Source organism: Suncus etruscus, chromosome X, assembly GCF_024139225.1.
Source record: "Suncus etruscus isolate mSunEtr1 chromosome X, mSunEtr1.pri.cur, whole genome shotgun sequence".
Taxonomy (NCBI): domain Eukaryota; kingdom Metazoa; phylum Chordata; class Mammalia; order Eulipotyphla; family Soricidae; genus Suncus; species Suncus etruscus.
Window position 1 is genome coordinate 63,937,232 of NC_064868.1, and position 5,888 is coordinate 63,943,119.

Genomic DNA, 5,888 nt, shown 5'->3' on the forward strand with positions numbered 1-5,888 from the left:
ATAATTGTGTTAATATAAGTTGATGGAAGAGAAAATTGAAAACTCTAGATTAATCTTACAGTACACAATATAAGAATGTTTGGCTATGGGGCCGGAGAGGTGGTGCTAAAGTAAGGTGTCTACCTTACAAGCACTAGCCTAGGACGATCTCCAGGCATCCCATATGGTCCCCCAAGCCAGGAGTAAACCCTAAGCGTCAACTGGTGTGGCCCCCCCAAAAAAAGAATGTTTGGCTATTTTCAACTTATGTATATCTACATATCTGCTTAAATGTTCTGATTTTGCTCAGAGAAGTCTATGAAAAAAGTTTTGTGATAAATATAATACAGGGATATGGCAAAAAGCTAAATGGTTTGAAAACAATGTGTGCACAATTTTAACCTATGGTGCTTGTTTTGTTTTGTTTTTGTTTTGTTTTGGGGCCACACAGTAATACTCAGGGGTTACTCCTAGCTATACGTTTAGAAATTGCTCCTAAAAAAAAAGAAAGAAAGAAATCGCTCCTGGCCCAGGGGACCATATGGAATGCTGCGGGTCAAACCAAGGTCAGCTATGTGCAAGACAAACACCCTACCACTGTGCTATCACTCTGGTCCTGGCCTATGGTACTTTTAAAGCCAAGTCTATCTTCACTATCAGTGATACCTAGAAATTAGAAATTACAATAACTGGCTAAAAATGTCCTCATTAATCCTGGACATGCCCTTGGAATTGAACCTGGACATGCTCCCCTGTAATGGACAACGGTCCAACAAAATATTTAAGGAAAATGTTTGACAGTTGAAGAGGGGCCAGGGTAGAGTCCAGAGCAGAACCCGCCTGCTCACTATGCCAGAGGCCAGGACAAGCTGGGCCCGCCCATAGATAAAGCATCAGCTAGATTCTGCCTGGTCTACTGCTATATTTCTCTCTTCCTCTCTCCTTTTCTCTTTTTACTCTTTTATTCATTTCTTTTTCCTTTTCAACATTAATTTTTTTACTTAAATCTTTTTTTCTTGAAGTCTTCACAGAATCCAGGGTTCAATCATGTTCACCTATTCAGGGTTCCAGCTGCAACTCTGCAAAGATGCAAGGCTGCAAGAGCCAGGGGACCTGGCTTCTGGGTGGGGTGAGGTGCACACCCAGGGATGCCAAAATGTAGTTACCTGGAATGACCCCCCAGGCAGCGCAAGAGAGAAGGGGGGTAGAAACAATGTATTTTTTATTCCCAATCTGAAGGCTGCTAAGGGTTTCTGAGAGAAGAGGAGAGGAGAGGAGAGGAGAGGAGAGGAGAGGAGAGGAGAGGAGAGGAGAGGCAGAGCAGGCAGCATCTCACCGACATTTTATCTACAGTCCCAGCAGACTGTAAGGCTCTGCTCCAGACTGTACCCTGTGCCTCCCCAATAACTGCCAGTTTCTCCTTTTTATAGTTCAGAGCAAATTGTCCATTGAAGGATGTGTGTCCCAGTCCAACTGCCATTACAGGGGAGGAGCATCTTTAACCCTTAATTGACTAATTCCTTTAGTCAATTGACTAATTGACTAATTCTCTTAAATGCACCAACACTACTATACTTACCAGCTTTATATAAATGAGGTGATTTGACTTATTTCCATTTAAGACAGGCTGAAATTAGATGTGTGAGCTTGGGAAACAAGGGACAAAGTATCGATCAGAAGACAGGGCTAATTTTGCCCTGAAAACTGTCCTTTTCTTTCTTGGCCGCACATCAATTTTATGTTTGCTCCCTATTTGGGTCAAAATACAGCTGTAGCAATTAGATTGTTCAACTGTGTATGTGTGTGCATGCATGTATGTATGTGTGGTGCCACCTTTATGTTTTAGTGAATTCTTATGTATGCCTGTGTTGTACCTAATGTCTCTCTGTGTTGTACCTAAGCAAAGCCCTTTATCTTGTTTCTCTGTTCTCTATCCCATAATTAGTGCTTTCCCTATTACAACCCTTGTGCCCTGGAGCATCGCTTCAGCCTACCCCATACTTTGCTGGGTTACTGATCCTACCCTAATCAATAATTGTACTCCACCCCAGAGTATGGCCTGGTGATAGTTGTATTAAATTATTCTTTACTTGGTATTCTGCCCCCAGTATATAAATATATATATATTCCTTGGTGAACATTGTTTTAGCCTTGGACATGTTTAGCAAACAAAGGGTGATATGTGTAGTTTCTTATATATATTTCTTGGGAACAATGTTGTTATTATATCAGGGATAATAGAGTATGGCATCAACTGAAGGATAGATAACCTAGCCATAGTCCCTTGGTATCCCAATAGCACTTTGTGGCTATTTCCCTTTTTCACCTTTTTAATAGATTCAGTAAAAAGAGATATTTTACTTAAAGAGCTAAGGTCTTGTCTATTAAAGCTAATAACTACAATATTTAGTTGTTGCACACCCTCCTAACTCTGTTTCTCCTTCCCTACCATCGCCTATAAAACCCAGCATACTTCTCGTAAAACCCCAGGGAGAGACAAACCCTAAGGCAACAAAGCTGACTCCCTCTAGCACACCTCCATGCCCTCCTCACTTCCCACACATTTACCCAGATACTACTGATCTTCTTCTTTTTGAGCCTCCCCCTTACAGGCCCACAGCATGGGAACCATCAGCCCCACCAGCACTTGTTCCCACTGTGCCCCCCTCGCCACCACCACCATCGTGGCTGTCACCACTGCCGCCATCACCGGCCCAAAGACCCGGCCCGGCCCCCTCTCCACCTCCTGCTTTAACAACAGGTGGACATAGTTCTTGCTATCCACCCTCTCCCCCTGACTCAGAAGGAGGGGATAGACTAACAGGACCAGCTGCAGGGACTCGGAGCCAGCAGCGGGGACTTCATCCCTCACACAGCATCGATTATGCCACTAAGACCAGTGGTTCCCAACATTCTGCTACCAGATGGGTGGGGAGGGAGGATGCCCACCTTGCAATACTGGCCTTTTCCCTCCTCTGATTTATATAATTGGAAACTAAATCACCCTTCTTTTTCAGAAGACCCTACTAAACTGATTAACCTTTTCGATTCCCTAATGAATACTCATCAACAAACCTGGGATGATTGCCAGCAGCTAATTAAGACTCTCTTCACTACTGAGGAGCAAAACAGGATCCTGGCTGCGGCGCGAAAGAAGGTAATCGGGGATGATGGTCTAGTCACCACTAGGCCTGATGTCATAGATGACGTCTTTCCCTTGCGCAGACCTGACTGGGACCCCAATACTCCTGAAGGTAGGGGACATCTGTCCACTTATCGCCAGTCTCTCATGAGAGGTCTTCGAGAGGTGGCTAGAAAGCCCACCAATTTGGCCAAGGTAAAAGAGGTAATACAGGGATCAGAGGAGCCACCAGCTGTTTTCCTAGAAAGATTAATGGAGGCATATAGATGATATGCCCCATTTGACCCCACTTCTGAGGCTCATCAAGCATCAGTTATGGCTTTTGTAGGACAGTCAGCAGCAGATATCAGAAAGAAGCTGCAGTGGCTAGAAGACATAGGGGGCAAGACTCTGCAGGATGTATTAAAGGAAGCAGAAAAGATATTTAGGAAAAGAGAAACACATGAGGAAAGAGAAAAGATATTGGAGAAAGAACGTAGAGAATGGGAAATAGAGAGAGAAAAGCGAAAGAAAGAAGAAAAAGAAACTAGAGAAGGAAAGGAAGGAAGATTGGAGGGATTATAGAAGAACTAAGGAAATAGCCTTAGCTGTAAGCACAGGGAGAGCAGATAGGGACTTGGGCCCACATAAAAACCTGGGTACAAAGTGGAATTCAGGCCCGCATCGCAATTTGGGCCTGAGACAAAATCCACGCAAGTTCGAGAAGGACCAGTGTGCCCGGTGTGGACAAATAGGGCACTGGGCGTGGGAGTGCCCCCAATCCCCGAAGCCCAGTCCAACAAAGGCCCTGCCAATAGACTCAATGAGGGGGTCAGTGCTCCAACCCCCTCCCGGAGCTCAGGGCTAAATTTAAGGTGGAGGGGACTCCGTGAACTTTGAATTAGACATGGGAGCAGTATACTCGGTCCCAAAGAAGCCGTTAGGGCCACTAGTAAACAAACTGACTTTGGTACAGAGAGCAAATGGAAGCAAATACAGACCCTGGACCATGAATCGTACAATGGACCTGGGGAGAGGAGAAATAAAACACTCCTTTCTGGTCATCCCAGACTGCCCCTCACCCTTAATGGGCTGAGATCTGTTAACCAAATTAAGAGCACAAATTACTTTTGAGGAAACAGGTCCTGAAATAACATTTCGGAATCCAGATGTCCAGTCGCTTGGAACTTCCATCCTAACAATACGAGTGGAGGATGAATATAGAATGTTTGAGGAAGAAATTAACACCACTAAAATATATCTGGACTGGTGGTTAGAAACAGAACCAGCAGCGTGGGCCGAGACCGCTGGGCTAGGATTGGCAGCACTACAGGCCCCTGTAGTAGTGGAACTCAAAGCAACAGCAGTTTCCGTAAGCATCAGACAGTACCCTATGAGCCAAGAAGCAAGACAGGGAATAACTCCCCATTTCAGAAAACTCTTTAAACAAGGAGTCCTGGTAAAATGCCAATCACAGTGGAATACTCCACTCCTCCCTGTTAAGAAACCTGGTTCTGGGGACTATCGACCAGTGCAAGATTTAAGAGCAGTCAATGCCCGGTGGAAGATATTCACCCCATGGTACCAAACCCCTACAACCTCCTCAGTACCCTCAGCCCAGATAGAGTCTGGTACACTGTTTTGGACTTGAAAGATGCTTTCTTTTGCTTACCTATGCACCCAGCCAGCCAACCGTTATTCACTTTTGAGTGGACAGATCTGGAGGCTGGCATTTCAGGTCAGCTGATGTGGACACGGCTCCAACAAGGATTCAAGAACTTTCCCACCATTTTTGATGAGGTGCTAAAAAAGGCCCAACTATGCAAACGGGAGGTAACTTTCCTGGGATACACCCTGTGCAATGGTAAGTGATGGCTGACAGAGGCCCATAAAGAGGTAGTTGCTCAAATCCCGCCACCAATGACACGGTGCCAGCTGCGTGAGTTCCTGGGGACAGTGGGGTTTTGCCGTTTATGGATTCCAGGTTTCGCCAACCTGGCAGCACCTCTGTATCATCTTACAAAGAGGGATGCAGTCTTCGAATGGACCCCTGAGTGCCAGCAAGCCTTCGATGCAATCAAGACAGCTCTGCTGTCTGCCCCAGCGCTGGCTCTTCTGGACGCAAGTAAGCCATTCACCTTATATTTGGAGGAAAAAGGCGGGGTGGCCAGAAGTGTTTTAACCCAGACACTCGGGCCGTGGAAAAGACCAGTTGCCTATTTATCAAAAAAATTAGACATGTGGCCAGTGGCTGGCCCAAGTGTCTTAGAGCAATAGAAGCCGCGGCCCTACTGGTAAAAGATACTGATAAAAATCTCCCTTGGACAAAAGCTAACTATAGTAACCCCCATGCACTGGAAAGCATCATCCGCCAGCCCCCGGACTGGTGGCTCTCAAATGCCCGAATCACCCACTACCAGAGTATTCTGCTGGACAAAGACAGGATCCTTATTGGTATGCCCTCCACCTTGAACCCAACTACACTGCTGTCCGAGGAGTCAGCAGGGCCAGTGCTGCATAACTGTCAGAACATACTAGCTGAAGAAAGCGGCATCAGAAAAGATCTTCAAGACCAGCCATTGAAACAATCGGATGTGATATGGTATATGGACGGCAGCAGCTACATGAGAAATGGAGAAAGGAGAGCCGGGGAGGCAGTAGTGAGTAACCACAAAGTGATCTGGTCCCAGCGACTACCAGATGGGACCTCTGCTCAAAGGGCAGAACTGATTGCTCTAACAAAGGCTTTAAAACTGGCAAAGGGAAAAAGCCACCATCTACACAGACA